At 41.4% G+C, this 21,057-nt stretch overlaps 1 long non-coding RNA gene across 1 annotated transcript in view; it reads right to left on the reverse strand.

Moving 5' to 3' along the window:
• Window positions 1–3,529: 3,529 nt before the first annotated feature.
• The window catches only part of LOC144229080 (uncharacterized), a 57,443-nt gene continuing 39,915 nt past the window's right edge, over window positions 3,530–21,057 (reverse strand). The window contains exon 3 of the long non-coding RNA XR_013334348.1: window positions 3,530–3,665. This is a non-coding gene — a long non-coding RNA (uncharacterized LOC144229080). The remainder of the gene's footprint in view (window positions 3,666–21,057) is intronic.

Genomic DNA, 21,057 nt, shown 5'->3' on the forward strand with positions numbered 1-21,057 from the left:
CCAATTTGACAATAAATTATACTCATTAAAAAAAAAAAAGAGAGTTGGACGCTTAACCGACTGAACCACCCAGGCATCCTTTGCTTCCTGTTTTGAAGCCTCACTTACCTGATCTGTAAAAGGTATATTACAACACTTCCTTCCCAGAGGTTGTGGTGTTAAATGAGATAAAGCATGGCACATAGGAGATGTTCGATAAATGCTATTTCTCTTTTTATATAGAATTGTTATACTGGACATATAGCTCAAAAAACAAACAAACAAACAAACAAACTCATTCAATCTGCAAACCTTGCCTCATTCAATCTGCAAATCTTACCATCGGGTAAGGAACTGGTAATTTGAGCAAGGTCACACACCTGGTGAAAGAGACATAGCTGAGGGTTCCAGTCTAGCGCCCTCTTTTCTATACAACAGCCAACTCCATCAGAATACTCATCACAGGCCCCAAGCCCCACACTCTGGGTCCTGAAGAACCACAACCCATTGAAAAGACGAAGCTCAGAATAAACAAATCTAGAGAACGCCATCAAATGGCTAGGCTATTTATAAGACATTGATTGATTCTAGTGAACATCTGTGTGAGTTATTGTGTCAAAAACGCAGGGGTCATAATTAGCTCTGATATGATCCAATGCTTGTGACCCTCTTCCCCTGACATCCTCTGGGGGCCACCAGCTCTGGCCCGACACAGCTGCTCTGCTACCCCAGTTTGAAGCTATATTGACACAGCCATTTTCATGGTAGGCCTGTTGTAAATTTGTTGCTACATGGTGCGTCTGCCCCAAATTGCACGGTGTACGTAAATTTTTGTGTGTGTGGCGGGCCTGGCACGGGGGTTGGGGGGGTACCGGGGCTGAATGGAGCGTGTGATGGGGCAACCCGCAGGAGACCTAACCCTGATAAATTGTTTACTTGTTAGCGATGGGGCTCAAGAGTGGGCTGGGGGCTGCAGGCTCAGCGGGACAGACGTAGAAGGTGGACCCACGCCAATTACCAGCCATTGTGGCGTCCCACCCCATGATTGACACCAATGTCTCCCCTCTCACCATGGGTCCTTTTACCACCCCGGACCCAACACAAGCCCCACTGTGCTAATACCATGGTGTCTTCAATTTCCTCTGCGGCCAGCAAAAATTAACCTAGGCCTCCGGCCTGTAGAAAACCTAAGGCCTTTATTTTATTATGCATTTTCCCCCCGTTTTTCAAGGATGAGTTAAAAAATAGAGGTTGCTAAGGCCAGTTGGGCAACAAAGGAAGCCAAAGGGACAAACATTATCTTTGGATGACTGACTTCAAAGTTAATGATCTTCCCCACTGAATCGCGCCCTCCACTCCTCAATGAGGTCTATGCCATCAGATAAAGAAGCGCTTCTTTAATCCACTAACACTTCTTTGTCCCATTGTGGCAAAATGATCATTTCATCAGTTTCGGGTACTCTCTGCCTGCAGAGTTTTTAGCCTGAATGATTCAAAGCAGGAGAGACAGAGAAGGGTATTTCTCTACTTCATTTTTCCTCAAGTGACGGCTGAATAACTATGCAAAAAAATTAAGGCATAATGACCCAGCAACAGTGACAAAACCTAATTAGTCACGGAGGCCACTGGGTAATGAGCCGCAAAACCTGGCTCTTGAGTGTGTAATAACTGTATTTTTCTCCATTTCTTCCCCTTTAGTCACAGCCTTGTGTGGCATTTTTAACAAACTAAAATGGCACCAGATGCAACAGGGTTCAGACATTTTAACTTGAATTAAGAAACCATATGTTCCAATAAGTCATGGTCTCTTCTTTCCCACAGACTAGGTCCTCCATCTGTGAGGTAACACTCCGGTGGCGAGGGAGCGATGGCCATCGGGATGATAACCCCACAAAGATGACTGGGTGTTGGGGTTGGGAGGGGGGCCTCCAGAACCCTCCCTAGACAGAGGTTCCGGTTGCCACAGGCAGCCTGGACACTCCAGATGTGCTGTCCGGACACGCTCCCTGAGCACAGGGAGACTGAGAAGCTGAAGTAGGAAGAGAAGGTGGGAGGGGGTAGAGGTGGGAAGGACTCCGTCCAAATAAGAGAGTCTGGAATGCTGAGCATTGCCTGTAACCCTTTATGACAATGTTATCCACTTTCAAGTGGCTTAAGGTACACGCTAACCGTGTCTGAGACTCACAAAAACCTTGTGTAGGGTAGAGGGTAGGCCTTATTACCACCCGCTTTTTAAGGTGAAGCAACCGCTAGGAAATTGCCCATCGTCTGAGTTAGAAATGCAGAAATCAAGATTGGAAGCCTCATCTGTAATCGTTACTCCAATGTGTCTCCGAGGTTTGTCGTCATCATTTTACTGTGTATCAATTTCCTCTTAAAATTAGAACGTTTTTAAAGGGTAGAAAGCTTACATATCACATATAGTTTGGCATGCCACCTCTGTTCACCCCCGCCCTCCCACATCCAAAGTCAGTGAGGTAAAATGTCATTAACACATCATTTGAATTCTGAGTGGGGCATGTGCCCTTGGTGCTGCCCGCAGTTTAACGTGAGAGGCTTCCAACCTCAGTCCAGGGAGACACTGCCCCACAGAATTCATCTGTATGCCTCTCTTGTTTTCTGTGAGTATCGTCTCATTTCTGGCGATCACCCCCTAACTGTGGGGCTGGGATTGGACTTATGGAACAGCAGGTACTATGATCCTTGTTCTCTGAGAGGCAGTAAGGCTGGCTGACTTTTCTTTTGTTCCTCTCCACACCTAGCAGATCAAGAAGAAGTCTCCCCAGGATGAATCCAGCTCCCCCCAGGCTCCAGTAAGGACCTCATTTCCTCCTGAGCCTCTCTGGCCATGGACCCACATGAGGGAATCTTGAATGCAGAATCCCATACGGAATACGGGGTAAGAATTAACCAGAGAACGCAGACCGAGGTTTGGACAAAGACCGCCACTTCCTTGGGGAGTTTTAAAACAGCATGCATTAAAAAAAGAAAATCCAGCCCCAATTTTCTCCCTGTAGCAGGAACAACACATAAAATGGAAAAAAAGCAGGACTGGCTATGCCAGTCAGGGATTTATAAAACATAAATTATATTTTTAACTCCCCATATAATTCTGACACAGCAAGGCCTGGTGTCTGGGACTGTGTAGTGTGACAGCTCTTTGTCTCTCTAATCCAGGACCGGCTGCATAATTTGCAGGGCCCAGGGCAAGACAAAAATGTGGGGTCCTTTGTTTAAATATTATGAATTTCAAGATGGCTAGAGCAGGGCATTAAACCAAGCTCAGGGCCCTTCCAAGTGCAGGGTCCTAGGTCACAAACCTGTTAAGTCGGCCGCGCAAAGAGAGCTACTGCATCAGGATCGTGTAGTAAAGGCACACACTAGACCACTGTGAACAGAGACGGCCACCCAGCATTATTCCATCTTCTCACTCATAACTGTCCCAAGTTGACTCTTTCTTGTCTAAACTTTGAACTTGAGAAAGTCTACTTTGGCATCTCAGAAGTACTGTATGGAAAATGGGGAGTCTCACCATGCAGACAATGCCATTTCTTCTTGACTCTTCTCCAAACTTTCATCTATTCTCGTCCGGGCAAGCTTGGCTGCTCTGTTCATTGGGCCTTTTCCTGCACTCAAGTCAAGTCATTATCCTCTTTTTATATACTGCACTTCGTGCCCTTGTGAACCTGTTGAAAAATAGTGAAAGAGAGTTGAAAAGTACCACTGGCTCCTAAAAATAGTGCTGACTAGGAGGCAGAAAGGGGGAACTCCGGTTTTATTCAGTGCTAAAGATAACACCACCAGAATGATAGACTCCTCCGAATTGTTTGTCCCCACTGGCCATTGTCCCCTGAGCACTGAATGAGCCTCTTAGCAGCTCATGAGGGCCTGTCACAGGTAGGCACCCAACAGGGATAATTCCCAGCCTATGCTTGACTGCCTCTTTATAGACACTCACTCATGGTTCTGAAAGGGCTCAGACACTGTTGAATAAACTCCTACTCGCTTCCATAAACTTTTTCTCCCACTGAATTTTCCGGGGATGTGAGCAGCTTCCCAGCCTCGCCGGAGGATGCTTCTGAATGCACTCCTGTTCTGAATCAAAGCCTGACAGCCAAGCCTCTTTCCAAAATGAGAGAAAAAAACTGGGGCGTCAGCCCCCAGGAGGAATCTGTGTTTTCTTCTGCAGGTGAAGGCCAACTCCCAGGGGCTCAAACCTTCTTCCTGTTCTTATGGGCTTATTTATTTGAGCTGTAGGAGATATTTTTTTCTGTAAAGGGAAAAGCCTCTGTCTGTTGTCCGAGCCCTGTCTCTTTTGGTTCTGAAAAAGAAGGGCATCCCTACAGGGCATAGAGGGACATGTTTGTTCAGAGAGTCCTGGAAGAGCATGAGCTTTAGTGCTGCACTAAGCTGGATCTGAATACAAGCTCTACCTCCAACTAACCTTTGAGGCCTTGGACAAGTCATCTGACTTTCAGAGCCACAGCTTTCTCGACTGTAAATTACAGCTAACCCAATCTCATCGGCTTTTCTCTTTCAAAGGGTAAAATAGGTCATGCATGTAAAGCATTTATTAAGATGCTCAGTCCAAAAGAGAGCTCAATAAAATGGTAGATTTTATTACTAACTACTACTCTGTTTTTCTTATAGTCTTTTTTGGATTCATCAGACTCTTAGGACACCTTTGAAGGCAGTCTTTGGCTTCTGAAGGATATTCATTCACCTGCTATTCAGATCTCTCTAATTTGGCTTCTCAGTAAAGGAGACAACACTCCTTCCTTAACACTTATAACCCAACTCTTTAAAATGTCCTAAGTAGATGCACATTGATATATTTCCCCATCCAAATAATTAGAGTAGAAATCCCTGTGACCCCAAAGGACTGTTTTAAGGTCACTGAGGCAACAGGGATGAGAATATATGAGCAGGAAATCATATGAGATTTTTATTATTGTTCTTTTAATTCTGTACTCCTTGCTCTCCTTTGATTTCATTGGGTGAAATAAACAGAATGAATGTTCTATCCTCCTCTTCCACAAAGACTGAGAGATCCTTTTAGCCAGAAAGAGGAAAATGAGTCCAAGAGGGTAGCAGCACCTCGCCCTCCCCTTTCCCCCAGCACCTCCTTGCCACATCACTAATACCATGTGCAAACTTCAAGGAGATCCATCTCTGAGATCTCACTTTTAAAATACCAACTAAGCACTTCCTTGATGAAACCAGAAAGGATTTAGTCCTCATGCTGATCAGCATGTGGATCTTCAAAAATCAGTAGGGTTGGAGGCTAGAGAGGAGGCTACCCCACTGAGCACATTAGGATTTCTTCTCTATAAGAAAAAACACATCCGTGCATGATTCTAGTTACTCCCCCTTTAGAATTAGTGTGAAGTACCCTGAGGCGAAGTACTACCAGGATTTCTGGGAAGTCAAACCAGCATGAAACTTGGTCCTTGTTCTCCCAGGGGTCACGGCCCTGCTTCCCGGCCCACTCCTCTCCCAACACTAAAGTGTTAACATTCCTTTATTATATTGAAATATAGACATTATCATATATGATATAATCTACCTGCATATACAGTTCCCCAAAAAAGCAAAGTGTGCCCTATCACTAATATAAAGGATAAACAAAAAGAAAAGAATGTGCAATAAAACAACATGTATTTTAATATGGGAATACTTGAGGTAGGTTATGCTAGTAGTTAAGAGAGGTCAGAAGTTTTCATCCACATATAGAATCATTGAAAATGGAATAGCTATAAAAGTTGACTGTAATGTAATAGCTGTGTTTCGTTGGAGACTCAAATACCACAAGCAGTGTCGCCATCAGTAGATGTAATTTTCTGAAAGGGTGAAAAATTCTTGGCCAAAGGCCAAGCTAAACAAAATACAATCATCCTTTTTTCCCCCTTAAACAATGGTCTCTGCACTCCTGGAAAATTCTCTGTATGGCAAAACTGCACAGAAATTATTTACAGTCTAGATTTCAAGCAGAGTTAGGTTTGAGCCTTACAGATAATTATAAACAAGTTTTTAACATTGGATGTCTAATGGACATAAGAAAGTTTCACGGGTTATAGGATAATTCGATGCCTAGGACTGTCCTGTGCACTGTGCCTGCACAGTAAATAATAATCCTCCTCTCCAGCTAATGTGACGATCAGTCTCCACATGCATACATTTCCAAAGTGCCTCCTAGGGACAGAACCATACCCATTGAAAACTACTAGCTTAAAGTTCAGTTGAGGGGGGTACGTTCACACTCCAAAGACAATCAGTAGTGTAAGTAATCATCTTTTCAGTGTCGAATCAGTCATTCAGAATAGACATCAGGTTCTATTCAAAAGAGGGCAAGAAAACCATGGGTTCAAGTCCTCGGGATTTCTTCATAACTAAGTATAGTTTCAGAAGAAGTGTAGACTTTAAAGTCAGATAGGCCCTGGGTTCAGAATTCCAACTTTGACACTTAGTCCTTGGGTGCCTTTGGGTAGGTAACTTAACTTCTCCAAGCTTTCTTTTGTCTACCTGTAGAGTGAGAGTAATAATACCTACTTTGAAAGATATGGACAAATAATAAATGAGATTATATATATAAGATATCAGGAGAATACCTAGTTTGTGGCTGATGCAAAATAATAATAATAATAACAACAACAACAGTCATTGGTAATAAAGAAAGAGTAAGTTCAGCCTGTCTTTTTGAAGGATGGCAGGAGTTCAGGAAGGCAAGGTAGGCACAGTATGAGCAGAGACCTGGAGGCAGGAATATGTATGGTGGATTTGGGGGCAAAGTAAATACTTCAGTCAGACTGGCAAAGAGGGTGACAGTGAGTGGCATGATTGGCAAGGTGGACGTATTCAAGAGACTGAAGCCTTGAACACTTGGCTAAGGAGGTTGTCCTTTGTTCTTGTTGGTGAAGAGTCAATGAACGTGGAACAGTCCTGGATATAGCTGAAGTTAGAGCCAACAGCAGGCAAGCTCTGCTCGAAACAGGTGTGTTCTGTACCACATGCTTCTCACACTGCTCTCTACACCTCCACTGACATGAACTGAGGCCAGCTTGGGTTTGAGGGCAGCCTGTCCATGACCTGTGATTTATGCTTAAAAAGCAGGGTAGCAAAATTAAGCTGAGCTAATCAGATTCTTCTTTGGAGAACTTCAGAACAAGATACTAGCTGCTAGAGCTGAGCAGAGAAATCTCAAGGCAGACCTGGGGCTGGGGTATCCACTTGGGACCACGGGCACACCAAAGTTAGGAGGAAGCCAGGTGACAGATAGCTTGGAGACTGGATCAGCCATAAACAGGAGTAGCAACTTCATTATGAGAAACCACATGGCCCATGAGAGAGATCTAGAGAACAGATACCTGTGGTACAGGTAGTTTTCGGGTTCCAGATTCAGTTTATGTGCATCCTTACAAAAATACCCCTTTCCTTAAGGTTAGTTAAGTGGGCTTATGATCCTACATGCCCAAATATCTCTAAGCATGGTAGTGTTTCTCCCCTCCGGAGGTTCCTAGAAAAAGTGATTCCAATCCTTTGGAAAGTCTTACGCACATCAATATCTCAACTTTGGATGCAGTCTAGTTGTAGAGGGGATAGGCCAAGTTACAATGGAGGAAACCATAAGAAAGACAAAGAATGGATTCTGATCTAAGAATGTGATACTAAGCCTTATGTTTAACTTCCCCGCTCACAACAAAATTCTTACAAAAATGATTCAAGAGAATCAACTGCTGTGAGGAAAAGTCCGTTTTATCACTGGAAACTAGGGAATGCTGCCACTCACATGTCAACAATTTTAAAGAATTTCTGCACATTGCAGTGTACGCAGTACCTTATTTCTGGAGGGACTAACAATTCGCCATGTGGGAAAAAAGACTGCCTGAGTTGTAAAGGAAGAAACCCCTATGGACTCAGGCAACAGTCCCTAACTTGCGGCATTTCTTGGGGGAAATCAGCGAAGGGACACGTTTCAAGCTTTTTAAGTTGCAGAAGGAGAGAGTGCTATAATCCAAAGGAATCAGGAGCCCAGCTGCAGGAGACCACACCTGACATGGATGGATGGATGGTCTATCAAAACACACAGAAGAACCCGCCCTAGGTGGCTGGCTCCTAGCAAGAGCAGTCCTGCAAGGAAGAGAAAAGAATGCGGTGCAGTTAATTTAGACAACTACACCCAAGGAAGAAACAACTCACACACAAACTTACATATCCCTGCTTTGACCCCTCCGGTGGCTGGCTGCTTCACCAAGTGAAGGTATCTCTGATCAGCGAAAGATGGACAGAAACCATGAGTTGCCCTTCACCGCTACTCTCCTCCTCTTCCTAAGTAATGACATGTTTAGTGAGGCAGATGGCTGTTTAGAATAAAAAGAGCATTTCCCAACCTTCCTTACAATGAGAATTTAGTTATGTGACTAAGGTCTGGACAATGGGGGGGTGGGGCAGTGGAAGAATCACATGTCAGCTTCCATAAGCCTCTGCTGGTCTCTTCTTCCTCCTTTCTTCCATCTGCTACTGGAAATGTGGGTGTGACAGCTGCAAATCTATGTTGGGCCATGAGAATAAGGAATAGGAATATACCTTTATGGTGCTACAAGGAGCTACAAAGAGCCTGTATCCCTGAGGACTTGGAGAGAGCTGCCTCATCATCCCTAGACTGATTACATCTAGATTTTTACATAAGATAGAAACACATTTCTGTATCACTTAAAATACTGTTATTTGATATCTCTAATACAGCCAAACCTAATTCTAACTGATTCATAGAGTAAAACTATAGTAACTCTGAAGTATACACTTTCCCCTTTTTCTGACCTTAAAGAGCTAATAAAGCTCACCCATAATTAATCACAGAACTTTCAGTACTGGACAAACACTTTCCACTATAAACATGAACAAAAGGAGAGAATTCCTTGCATACACAGAAATGTAAAAGAAAGAGCCAATAACAGGATGAGAAAATGTGGAGCCCTAAGAAACAAAGGAGAACTATAGAAACAACTCCAGTTTGTATTATCAATAAGCTCCAGAAGCTACTGCAGGATAAAACCCACAACAAAAAGAAAAGAATGCATGTAGAGGAAAGTTTTCTTAAATGAAGAAGGTATGGCTAATGAGTTGTAGAATGCAGTGAAGGCAATGAACGACAGACTGAATACTGCGGGAATCTGGGTGCCCCTGGTTGCCCACGTTGCACATTCCAAGCTTTTATTTTTCTTCCTTCGAGCTTATAGTACAGTCCACCCCATTCTTTCCAGCATCTGACTTCCCCAATTTCACGAAGAATAGTAAGTTCAGTAGGTGTGAAATCTCTCCAACTTTTCTCTATACACCAACACCCACTTCCTACCTGCCTGCATTCTCACCCAAAAATCCTTGAATCTAAGAGGAAAATGTTTACTTTCCTGTTTTAATGCCAGTATTTTCCTCTTTATCATTGATCTGAGTTGTCTAAGATCAGGATTTCGTTCTTCCTCTGTCTCCTACATCATTACCCTTTCATTCTTTGCTGAGCCCTTCAGTGCAGATTATAACTGTGTTCAAATCACCCATCTTTTTTAAAAATCCTGCAATTCTAGGGGTGCCTGGGTGGCTCAGTAGGTTGAGTGTCCTACTTCAACTCAGGTCATGATCTCACAGTTTGTGGGTTTGAGCCCCGTGTTGGGCTCTGTGCTGACAGCTCAGAGCCTGGAGCCTGCTTCGGATTCTGTGTCTCCCTCTCTCTCTGACCCTCCCCTGCTCACACTTTGTGTCTCTCTTTCTCAAGAATAAACATTAAAAAACTAAATTAAAAAGTCCTGCAATTCTTCAGCCTTCACTAGTGCTACATCACCTATCATCTCCTGTCCCAGACAAGGTCCCCAAAAAGATAGGTGACACTACCTCTATTTTATCAATTCCCAAGCACTGTTCCTTAAATAAGTTGCTTAAACAAGTTGTTAAATGAATTGTTTTTCCCTGTTATAAAATACGTTTATTATAGAAATCTTGAAAAATGTAAAAACATACATCAAATAAAAACCATCCACAGATTTGTGATTCAGTGACAATCACTGTGACTATTTTGGTGATTTTTCTGTGCATCTAGTCCTTATATAGTAGACTAGAAAATCGAATTCTACTGTAATTATGGTATTTACCACTTTATGCAATATACTATAATTTTTCTGTATCATCTAATTTGTCCAAAAATACATTTATTTGAACAAAAACTTGTAAATGAATGTTCATGGCAGCAGTATTCACACAGCTAAAAGGTATAAGTAACTCAAATATCCATCAACTGATCAATAAACAAAATATATTATAGCCATACAATGGAATATTATTCATCCACAAAAAGGAATGAAATGCATACATATGACACAATATTAATAAATCTTGAAAACATTATATTAAGTGAAAGAAAGAAGCTAGGCACAAAGGCCACATATGGTATTATTCTATATTTATGAAATGCCCAGAATAGGCAAATCCATAGAGACAGAAAGTAGATTAGTGGCTGCAAGGGCTTGGGGAAGGAAGGCTGGGGTGCAATGTTTAAAAGGTATGGAGTTTCCTTTTGGGATAATGAAAATATTCCAGAATTAGATGGTGGTAATGATGCAAAACACTGTGAATATAATAAGTGGCATTGAATTATACATCTTAATATGGTTAAAATAGTCCATTTTAAGGTTATATTTTATCACAATTTCAAAAGTGAAACTCAGTAATTACAAACAATTACACTGTGTGGTCATGCCATACTTTATTTAGTGATTCGTTTATTGTATAATATTTAACTTCTTTTAAGTTTTGCTTGGAATTCAATATTACAATAAAGTTATTTCATCATTGATCTGACTCAGAATGTGATGAAAGACAGTTGGCTTGACATGCATTTAAAAAATTTTTTTTTAAATATTTATTTATTTTTCCAGAGATGGAGTGAGACAGAGCACGAGTGGGGTGGGTCAGAGAGAGAAGGAGACACAAAATCTGAAGCAGGCTCCAGGCTCTGAGCAAGCATTCAGAACAGAGTCCAACGTGGGGCTCGAACCCACCAATTGTGAGATCATGACCTGAGCCGAAGTCCGAAGCTTAACCAACTGAGCCACTCTGGCGTCCGACATGCATTTTTTAAAATTAAAGAAATATTAGTCTATTCCCAGTATTCTGAAATTTTAATCAGAAATTAGTCCTGAATTTTATCAAGCGCCTTTTCAACATTCACTAACTGAGATAATGATATTTTTTTGCTTGTTTCGCCGTATCTTTTACTTCTATATTAGAGCACACTGTTCTTGCATTCCTGCTCTATGTCTTACTTGGTCAAAAGGTACTACTGAATTCTGTGTGCCAGCATTTTTTCCCACCCGTATTCATACATGAGAAGATCTACAGCAGTGTTTCCATGATGGAGGCTTGGAATATCTGCAGAACATCAAATACATTTGGAAAACATTTGGGGAAATGCCTTTAGCAGGCTGTCTTTACATCAGGGATTGCAGAGCCTTTAATATGCAAACATGTGTCGTGAATCTCCAAGGGAAAGATATGAGAATTTCCCACATTTATCTGACCATAGGACACATTTTTCAGGTCATACGTATTACAAGAACAGTGTTCATAATGTGGAAGTGTGTTGCATGCAATGCCATTGGGAAATTCCAGCTGTATTTTTCTGGTGGCATAGATTGGTATATAGTAATACTTTGCTTACTTCACAAACTAAAATTGGATACCTCTTTATCTTTTCCTGTGCTTTGAAACATATGTATTTTTACTCTCTCTCTCCATATGATTTTGCTGAGGCTTGTCTTTTTTATTGATTTTATCCAAGAACTAGTGCATGATAACCATAAATTCAGTCTCTCTTTTCTAAGTCAGTGACTTCTTTTTTTTATCTGCATTATTTCCTTCTGTATCATCGTGTACCCGTCAGGAAAATAGAAACCATAACCGTTATGTGAACAGAGGAGATGTATCATACGGAATTAATTAGATAAGTATGCAAAGACTTACAAGATAGACGGGTCTCCCAAGTGGCACAGAGCCAGTCAATACAAACAGCAGCTGCCAGTCCCCAGGGGAGCAAAGGCAGAGTTTGACGTTTTAGAACTCGAGTCTTAGAGGAGAGAGCCCTGGAAAGTTGGGACCTGGTCTCTGAGGAGGGGCAGTTATCTGCCACTGCGAGGACCTTTGAGGCAGCATGCTGAGGCTGGCTCTGAGAGCGTGGACACAAGCACGAAACGGGACCCACGGTAGCCTCCAGGCTGAAGAAACGCTGTGAGGGGATGGGGAGGGAGAGAAGCCGCAAGCAACAGCAGAAGCACATCACTTCCCCCTCCTCTTGCTTTCCAGTCTCTCTCCGATTGCTCCTACTAGGTATCCACTAGCAAAAGAGGAATGTGGTTTCCAGAATCCAGACCCAGCATCACAAAGCAGGGTATAGAAGGATGAGCATGGAGACGTGGTGAAGGATGGGTTGAGAGACAGGAGCTGAACAGCCAGTGCACCTTCCTTTGCTCTCAGGTCTGAATGCAGTTTCCTTTTCTCCACCTCCTTCCCTTCTTCTCCTTCTCTGCATACTTTGTTACTGAGATATAATTCACATGCCATAATAGTCACCTCCCCATTTTTTGTCCACTACTCACCTCTTCTCTGGCAACTACCAGTTCACTCTCTGTATTTAATAGTCTGTCTGTCTCTTTTTTCTTTGCTCATTTGTTTTGTTTCATAAATTGTACATATGAGTGAAATCATATGGTGTTTGTCTTTCTCTGAGTTATTTCACTTAGCATAATACACTCAGGGTCCATCCATGTTGCTGTAAATGGCAAGATCTCATTCTTTTTTCATGGCTGAGTAATATTCTATTCTATTTATATATTTAATTATATAATATATATGTGTGTATATGTTACATATATAATCATATATATAATTCTTTTTTATGGCTGAGTAATTTTCTATTACATATATTACATATATAAATATATATATATTTGTATGTGTATATATATTATACACATATATATGTACATATACACATACCATATCTTCTTTATCCATTCATCTAATGATGAATATTTGAGTTGCTTCCATATCTCAGTGATTGTAAATAATGCTCCAATAAACATAGGAATGCATATATCTTTTCAGACTATGTTTTAGTTTTCTTTGGATAAATATCCAGTAGTGGTTACTGGATCACACTGTAATTCTATTTTTATATTTTTGAGGAACCCCCATACTGTTTTCCATAGTGGCTGCCTCAGTTTGCATTCCCACCAGCAGTGCATAAGGGTTCCTTTTTCTCTACATCCTTGCCAACACTTGTCTTTTGAATCTAGCTATTCTGACAGGTGTAAGATGATATCTCATTGTGCTTTTGATTTGCATTTCCCTTATTATTAGTGATGTTGAGCATCTTTTCATGTGTCTGTTGGCCATTTGTACGTCTTCTTTGGAAAAATGTCTAGTCAGGTCCCCTGACCTTTTTTTAATCATATGGTTTGGGGGTATTTTTGGTGTTAAATTGTATAAGTTTTTTATATAGTTTTATAGTTTCTTAAATTATTCCAAAAAAAAAAAAAAAGAAAGAAAGAAAGAGGAAGGTCAGCTTCCAAATTCATTCTACAAGGCTGGCACTGCCCTTATACCAAAACCAGATAAGATAAAGTCACCACAAAGAAGAAAACTACAGGCCAGTATCACTGATGAACATAGATGCAGAAATCCTCAACAAAACATTAGGAAGCTGAATCCAACAATACATTTAAAAATCATTCACACGACCCAAGTACAATTTAGTCCACGGTTGTAAGGGTGGCTCAATATTCACAAATCAATCAAAGTGATACACCATATTAACAAGAAAAAGGATAAAAACCATATGGTTACCACAATAGACTCAGAAAAAGCATTTGACAAAGCACAACATCTATTCATGATAAAAATTCTCAACAAAGCAGGTTTAGAGGAAACATATCTCAACATAATAAAGGCCATATACGAAAACCCTGCAGCCAACATCATGCTCATTGGGGAAAAACTGAAAGCTTTTCCCCTCAGATAAGGACCAAGACAAACATGTCCCTCTTACCACTTTTTTCAACAGTACTGGAAGCCCTACCCACAGCAATCACACAAGGAGGAGGAGAAATAAAAGGCATCCAAATTGGTAAGGAAGAAATAAAACTTTCACTCTTTGTAGATCACGTGATACTATATCTAGAAAACCCAAAAAACTCTACCAAAAAACTGCTAGAACTGGTAAATGAGTTCAGTAAGGTTGCAGGATACAAAATCAATATACAGAAAGCTGTTGCATTTCTATATACTAATAATAAACTAGCAGAAAGAGAAATTAAGAAAACAATCCCATTACGATTGCATCAAAAAGAATAAAATATCTAAGAATAAATTTAGCCAAGGAAATAGAAGACCTGCACTCCGAAAATTCACATTTTTAAAGTGTACAATTCAGTGATTTTTACTATGTTCACAATGTTGTGCAACCCTGTCTCTCTGCCAAAGCAGGCTCCGGGCTCTAAGCTGTCAGCACAGAGCCCGACGTGGGGCTTGAACCCATGAACCGTGAGATCATGACCTGAGCCGAAGTCAGATGCTTAATCGACTAAGCCACCCAGCTGCCCCAATCTTTCACTTATTCTTAAACATAATGTTCCATTTAATTATTAGTCATATTTAAAGGCTGATATCTTTAAGCTCAGCAGTGTTGCTGCAGATACAGCTTTTCCACATCCAATAGTGTCTGATATTCAGTGTTTTCACTATGCCACTTTGTAAACAATCGTTGAAGTTTTGAATTTTTTTCTTTCCGCCACTGGTTGTTTAGAAGAGTATTCTATTTTATTTTTCATTTTTTATGTTTATGTGTGTGTGTGTGTGTGTGTGAGAGAGAGAGAGAGAGAGAGAGAGAGAGAGATAGGCAAAGTGAGAGAGGCAGAGAGTTAGGGAGACACAGAATCTGAAGCAGGCTCCAGGCTCTGAACTGTCAGCACAGAGCCTGACGCAGGGCTCAAACTCACAAAATGGTGAGATCATGACCTGAGCCCAAGTCGAACACTTAACAGACTGAGCTACCCATGCCGCGCCCCCAGAAGAGTATCTTAAATTGTATACTTAAACTTTTGTTTCAATTACAGAGAGCATTTAATGCTATTAGAACATTCTGAGCCTTTCTTTGTGGCCTCTTATATTTTTCAATGTTTTATATGGTCTATGGCTGCTTAAAATCTATGTAACATACATTTTTCTAATTACATTCGGCAGACTGTCCTTTCTGTCTACTTGATATCAGATAATGATAACAATCTCTTTCATAATAATTTTGTCTCTATCAATTTCTCCTTACATTTCACACAATTTTGGCTTTATGTTTGATACTTCATTAGTTGACTCATAAAAGTGTTATTAATTCTCCCTTGTGAATTAAACTTCTTACCACTACAGCTTCTCCTACTTAATTAATGATTTTCTTTTACCATGAGCATGCTCCAGACCAGAGTCTGCATGCCTTTATTATCTTTTCTACCTAGATTCCTTTGCAGTTGTTTACAGTACTGATAGCAAATAGTTTTTATGACAATCATTCAGCATTAATTCCAAGTATAATTTTGTCCCAAAATATTGCATGTACTGTCCCAGTCAGAGTGTCTGAAACACAGATGTATTTATTCTTCAAGGAAAAGATAGTGGAGTGTCAATGTTTGGACAATGGTTGCCTAATACAAACCCAAAATACCAAATACTTACTGAGCATTATCTACAGCTAAAATATGCCACACGGGGGCACCTGGGTGGCTCAGTCGGTTGAGCGTCCGACTTCGGCTCAGGTCATGATCCGAAGTTTGAGCCCCGTGTCGGGCTCTGCGCTGACAGCTCAGGGCCTGGAGCCTGTTTGGGATTCTATGTTTCCCTCTGGCTCTGCCCCTCCCCTGCTCAAGCTCTGTCTCTCTCTCTCTCTCTCTCCCTCAAAACAAANTTGCTCTGCACCTCCCCTGCTCAAGCTCTGTCTCTCTCTCTCTCCCTCAAAACAAATAAACATTTAAAAATATATATATGCCACAAACCCTTACTTAGATCACATAATCCTCACAAAAAGATGGTGATCGTAACCACTTCATTCCCTAACTCTGCACACCTCACCACCATATTTCTTCTTTGGCACTCTTTCCACACCCCCGTCAGGAAGTCAAGTTCATACATAATGTGATATCCCTCCCTTGCCACAGTGGATGGGAATGAGGCTGGCCCCACACCTGAACCAAGGCATCAATCCATTGAATAGGCTGAATCACTTCTATATTTTGACTCAGAGACACAGAGACATTAGAGAATTGTGGGCACTTGTGTCTGCTGGGCATCTGCCTCCAACCACATGCATGTGAACAATGCAGTCTGTGGGAGGGGCGCCTGCGTGGCTCAGTCAGTTAAGCATCATCAGACTTAGGCTCAGGTCATGATCTCACCATTTTTTTGTGAATTGGAGCCCTGCCTCAGGCTCTGTGCTGACGGCTCAGATTCTATGTCTCCCTCTATCTCTGTCTCTCCCCCGCTCGCACTCTCTCTCTCCTTCAAAAATAAACAAACATTAAAAATATTCTTTTTAAGGGGCGCCTGGGTGGCTCAGTCGGTTAAGCGTCTGACTTTGGCTCAGGTCATGATCTCACGGTTTGTGGGTTCGAGCCCCACATCGGGCTCTGTGCTAACAGCCAGCTCAGAGCCTGGAGCCTGCTTCAGATTCTGTGTCTCCCTCTCTCTCTGACCCTCCCCTGTTCACACTGTCTCTCTCTCTCTCAGAAATAAATAAAAAAACATTAAAAAAAAAATTTTTTTTTTTAATACAACAACAATGCAGTCTGTGGGAAATTGAACCAAACGCCTGGGGAGAAGTCATGTCAGAGATCATGTGTCTCCTGAAAGAGAGGAAGATGGAAAGACAGCTATCTGGTCAATTTCCAGTTCCCCTGGGGCTGGGCTGTACTTCCTATATTTTGTTACCGTGAAATTTCCTTGCCTCCTTTTTATAATCTCCCTTCAACTTGCACTAGTTTGGGTGGCCTTCCGTTTCTTGGATAAGCTCTGCTTAAAATGGGGCCCAGTGTAGATGCGTATTTATCTAGGTGAGATACTGTGGCAGAATGTATTTTCCAAAGAGAGACATGGTAATATCTCTTACACCATAGACTCTTCTAGAACCTTGCTATTTTCAGTTGAAAGGCGAAATCTATGTCTTCTCCCTCACAGTATGGGTGGGGCTTGGCAACTGCTTTGACCAATACTGTGCTATGGAAATGACACTATGTGAATTCCAAGGCGAGATCATAAAAGGGTCTTGTCTTCTTGGGATACTTGCTCTTGGAACCCAACTCCAGGTTGTAAGAACGTTGAAGCAGTTCGCAGACAGGCCCACGCCAAGGAACACGGACAGTCCCAGCCTACAGCCCCAGCTGCACTCCCACCTGACCACCAGCAACTTGCCAGCCAAGCAAATGAGCTGTTTTGAAAGTGAATGTTCCAGTCCTGAGCTAAGTTGCCCCCATTGAAACCACACAAAGCATAGATGGAACTGTTCTACTAAGACTTGCCCTAATTGCAGATTCTTCTTTTTTTTAATGTTTGTTTATTTTTGAGAGAGAGAGAGAGAGAGAGAAACAGAGTGCAAGTAGGGGAGGAGCAGAGAGACAGAGACGGAATCTGAAGCAGGCTCCAGGCTCTGAGCTGTTAGCATAGAGCCCAATGTGGGGCTCGAACTTACAAGCTGTGAGATCATGACCTGAGCTGAACTCGGATGCTTAACTGACTGAGCCACCCTGGTTCCCCGCTAATTGCAGATTCTTAAGCAAGATACATGATCATTGTTGTTTTAAGCCACAGGGTGGTTTTTCTCCCCTCCCCTTAATGCACAGTTATTCCTTAGCAGGGACCTAGAAAACTGGACATGGAGAAGGAGGTTGTAGGACGGAAAGGCAGAGAACAAAGAGAAAAAAGTCCACCTTATAGTTCCCCACAGTGAGTGCATGTTGACACCTAAAGGACAGTTTACCAAAGAAATAAATGGAAAGGGGAAGAACAACTGGAGAAGAGGAAGATTGGAGTTTATTTTCCTGTATTCACAGCAGATGCTCCATGAGCGGCTTGGAGGAGGTGAAGGAGGCAGTGATGGGAAATACAAGACGTGGACATGAGCTATTTATCCCCTTACAGAGGGTCTCCCCTGCCTTTTTCATTCATTATTGTATCCACAATGCCATTTACATAGTAGGTGCTCAATAAATGTCTTAAGTTAAAACATGGAAATTTCATTGTGCCCTAGCCATAGTACTTGCTTGTAAAGAACAGAAACTCCACCACATCAGTCTAAGTAAAAATGAATTTAGCGTGAGTATAAAGGGGAGTTTCCCATAACCAGGCTGCAGAAGTACAGCAGGGTTTCATGAGAACAGAAAAAATATACACCTTTTCCCCTTTACCTGGAACCATGTGATCTCTCACCTTGGCTTCTTTGTCCATATCTCACTCTTTCTCTATAAGTTAGTTTCTTCTGTCAAGCTTTTAGTTTCTATTCTCCCCAAATCCCACTTGCCTACAGCTCCAATGACCAACACTGACAACTGGCTCAATTTCTGCCTAAATCTCAAACTCACAGGAGAGAAACTCTAAATGGCTAATCTTGGGCCAGATATCCACATCAGTCTAAGCACTTGTAATCAGGCTGGATTCATGCAGTTCTTTGGGCTTCCTCTTGTAAACTACGAGTGAGCTAGGTTTTTCTAAGAAGGGGGAAATGGTGATGCTGTGACATGGGTAAACACAGAGTTAAGGGGATGTTTTCCAACCTATAAAGCTTTGGGCCACAGCTAAATGGTCCTATGAAAATACCTTCAGGATATAAAATACCACCGTTTCCATTAAAATATCATCAGCGATCTTCTAATAATTGGTATCACCTCTACACCACCCATGGCCACTCTCAGACTATTAGGGCTTACAGTCAGCCAATGATCAAGATCAGAGTACCTCCCTGAGGGAGAACTACAAATAGCAATTCCCTTTCTGAACTTTCCAGGACTCCATCCTTCTAACAACATGCATAGAAGCACGTAGGAACCGGTGTGTTAATGTGGATTAATCTGTGTTGAGGCAGAAAAGAGAATGGTAGCTATCTGCAGAATACCCACTAAGGCTGATGGTCTGGAAGGGTCTTTGACTCCGCAAGGGTCCCCTAGTGGCCTGAAGGGGCAAGGCTACTGCGCATGCTCTATCTTCTTGAGGAAGGAGCTTACAACAAAGAGAATCTGGTTAATTATTTTTTACTCTTTGGGCCAGATGCAGAAGAACACACATTACATTACAAAGTTAGACCTAGAAAAAGAATGACCCAAATATAATACGTCTTAACCCTTGCTTGCATATATTGTTCTGATAAGAGGTGATTAAGATTGAAGTTGAATAGTTTTTAAGAATTGCATTTCCTTTATTCTGGTATTCTGTAGCGTGTTCTGATTCATGTGATGATAGAAACCTCAAAAGCCACAATGTGGACTAAATTTACAAAATGACTTATTAGTGAAAGCTCCTAAATGCCAAGTTAACAGCATATTCATTTCAAAAATGTCTATACATAATGTTATTTTGTTTCTTAAAAAAAAAAAACAAAACACCAAAAAACCACACACAAAAATCAGATGAACTCCAGCTCTTGCCTCAAAATACTTTTTTTCAAAGCAATTCTTCTTTAAATCTTTAAAGATCCAGGCTGTTGGTTAACTGAGCGTGCCTGGGTTGATTGACAGTATCTGTCAGAGGCAATGAACTCCACTTCAACGTTGCCTTTATGCTGGTGTGTCAAGTTGTTCAACTGTGACCCTTCCATCTGTTCCAGCTAATCTGAAAGTCATTTAGACCCGCTTCCCCATTCATTTGAAACACAGCACATTCTCCTGTTAACACACATATGCAAAGTTGTCCCCTGTCAGCAACCTATGGGGTTTTTTGAAAAGTCTCACTTACAACATCTGTATAAACATTTACACAACAGAAAATCCATTTATTGACTATTACTGCCTCCCTAACTTACTTTTGCAGACATTTCTCAGCATAGGATCATTTTGAACAGACATTGAGAAGTTAGTGCCCCAGTTTGGTTTTTAAGCAGGAATGATTACTTGGCTTTGACACGTCAAAAAAATCTTTCTGTGTTCTGTCTTAAGGCTTCTTGAGGATTCAGTCTTACTTGCCAGGATTCAGTTAAAACTGCAAATGCTTGCGTACTCTCTGTTGGCTTGTTTTTAAGCAAGTTTGAAAGGGTGTAGTGAAGTTGATCTGATCTAGCGAATAGACTCTCTGGGGTGGGGCTCTGGGAATCTGCATATTCAAAAGTCCTCCAAGTGATTTTGAAAATCAACAGGTCTGGTTACTTATACTTTACTAGGATGCCTTAGACTGCGTGATTCTACTTTCTTATTTATATAACTCATATGATCCTATTAAATAAAGTACTTAGTGCAAGGCTAAAAAAACATAATAAAATAAAGAAAACAGAAAAGCTTACTTGACTGATTTACATAAATGTTTCTTGGCTTTATGTGTAAACTGGAACTGCATTTAGATGTGACACAACAGGAATACAAATATTACGTTAAATGAATTAGGACCTCCTTTGGTCCAGAACTTTACATTTGTTTTCTTTATTTCTATTTTTTAAATTTTTTTTTTTAATTTTATTTTTCAGAGAGACACAGTGCATGCAGGGGAGGGGTAGAGAAAGAGGGAGACGCAGAATCCAAAGAAGGCTCCAGTCTCTGAACTGTTAGGACAGAGCCCGACATGGGGCTAGAACTCACGAACCGTGAGATCATGACCTGAGCCGAAGTCTGGTGCTCAACCGACTGAGCCACCCAGTACCCCTGTTTTGCCTCATTTTAAACTGGTTTCTTCTCTGTACTCTGTTCAGATCTATACTGCATTTCTCAGGTCTGGCCTCAACCATGACGCTGAATCTCTGTGTGATCCTGAATGAATGAATTCTCCTCTATGAGATGTGGTTTGTATGACAGAGTT

This window comes from Crocuta crocuta, unplaced genomic scaffold (genome assembly GCF_008692635.1).
Source record: "Crocuta crocuta isolate KB4526 unplaced genomic scaffold, BGI_CrCroc_1.0 scaffold233, whole genome shotgun sequence".
NCBI lineage: Eukaryota > Metazoa > Chordata > Mammalia > Carnivora > Hyaenidae > Crocuta > Crocuta crocuta.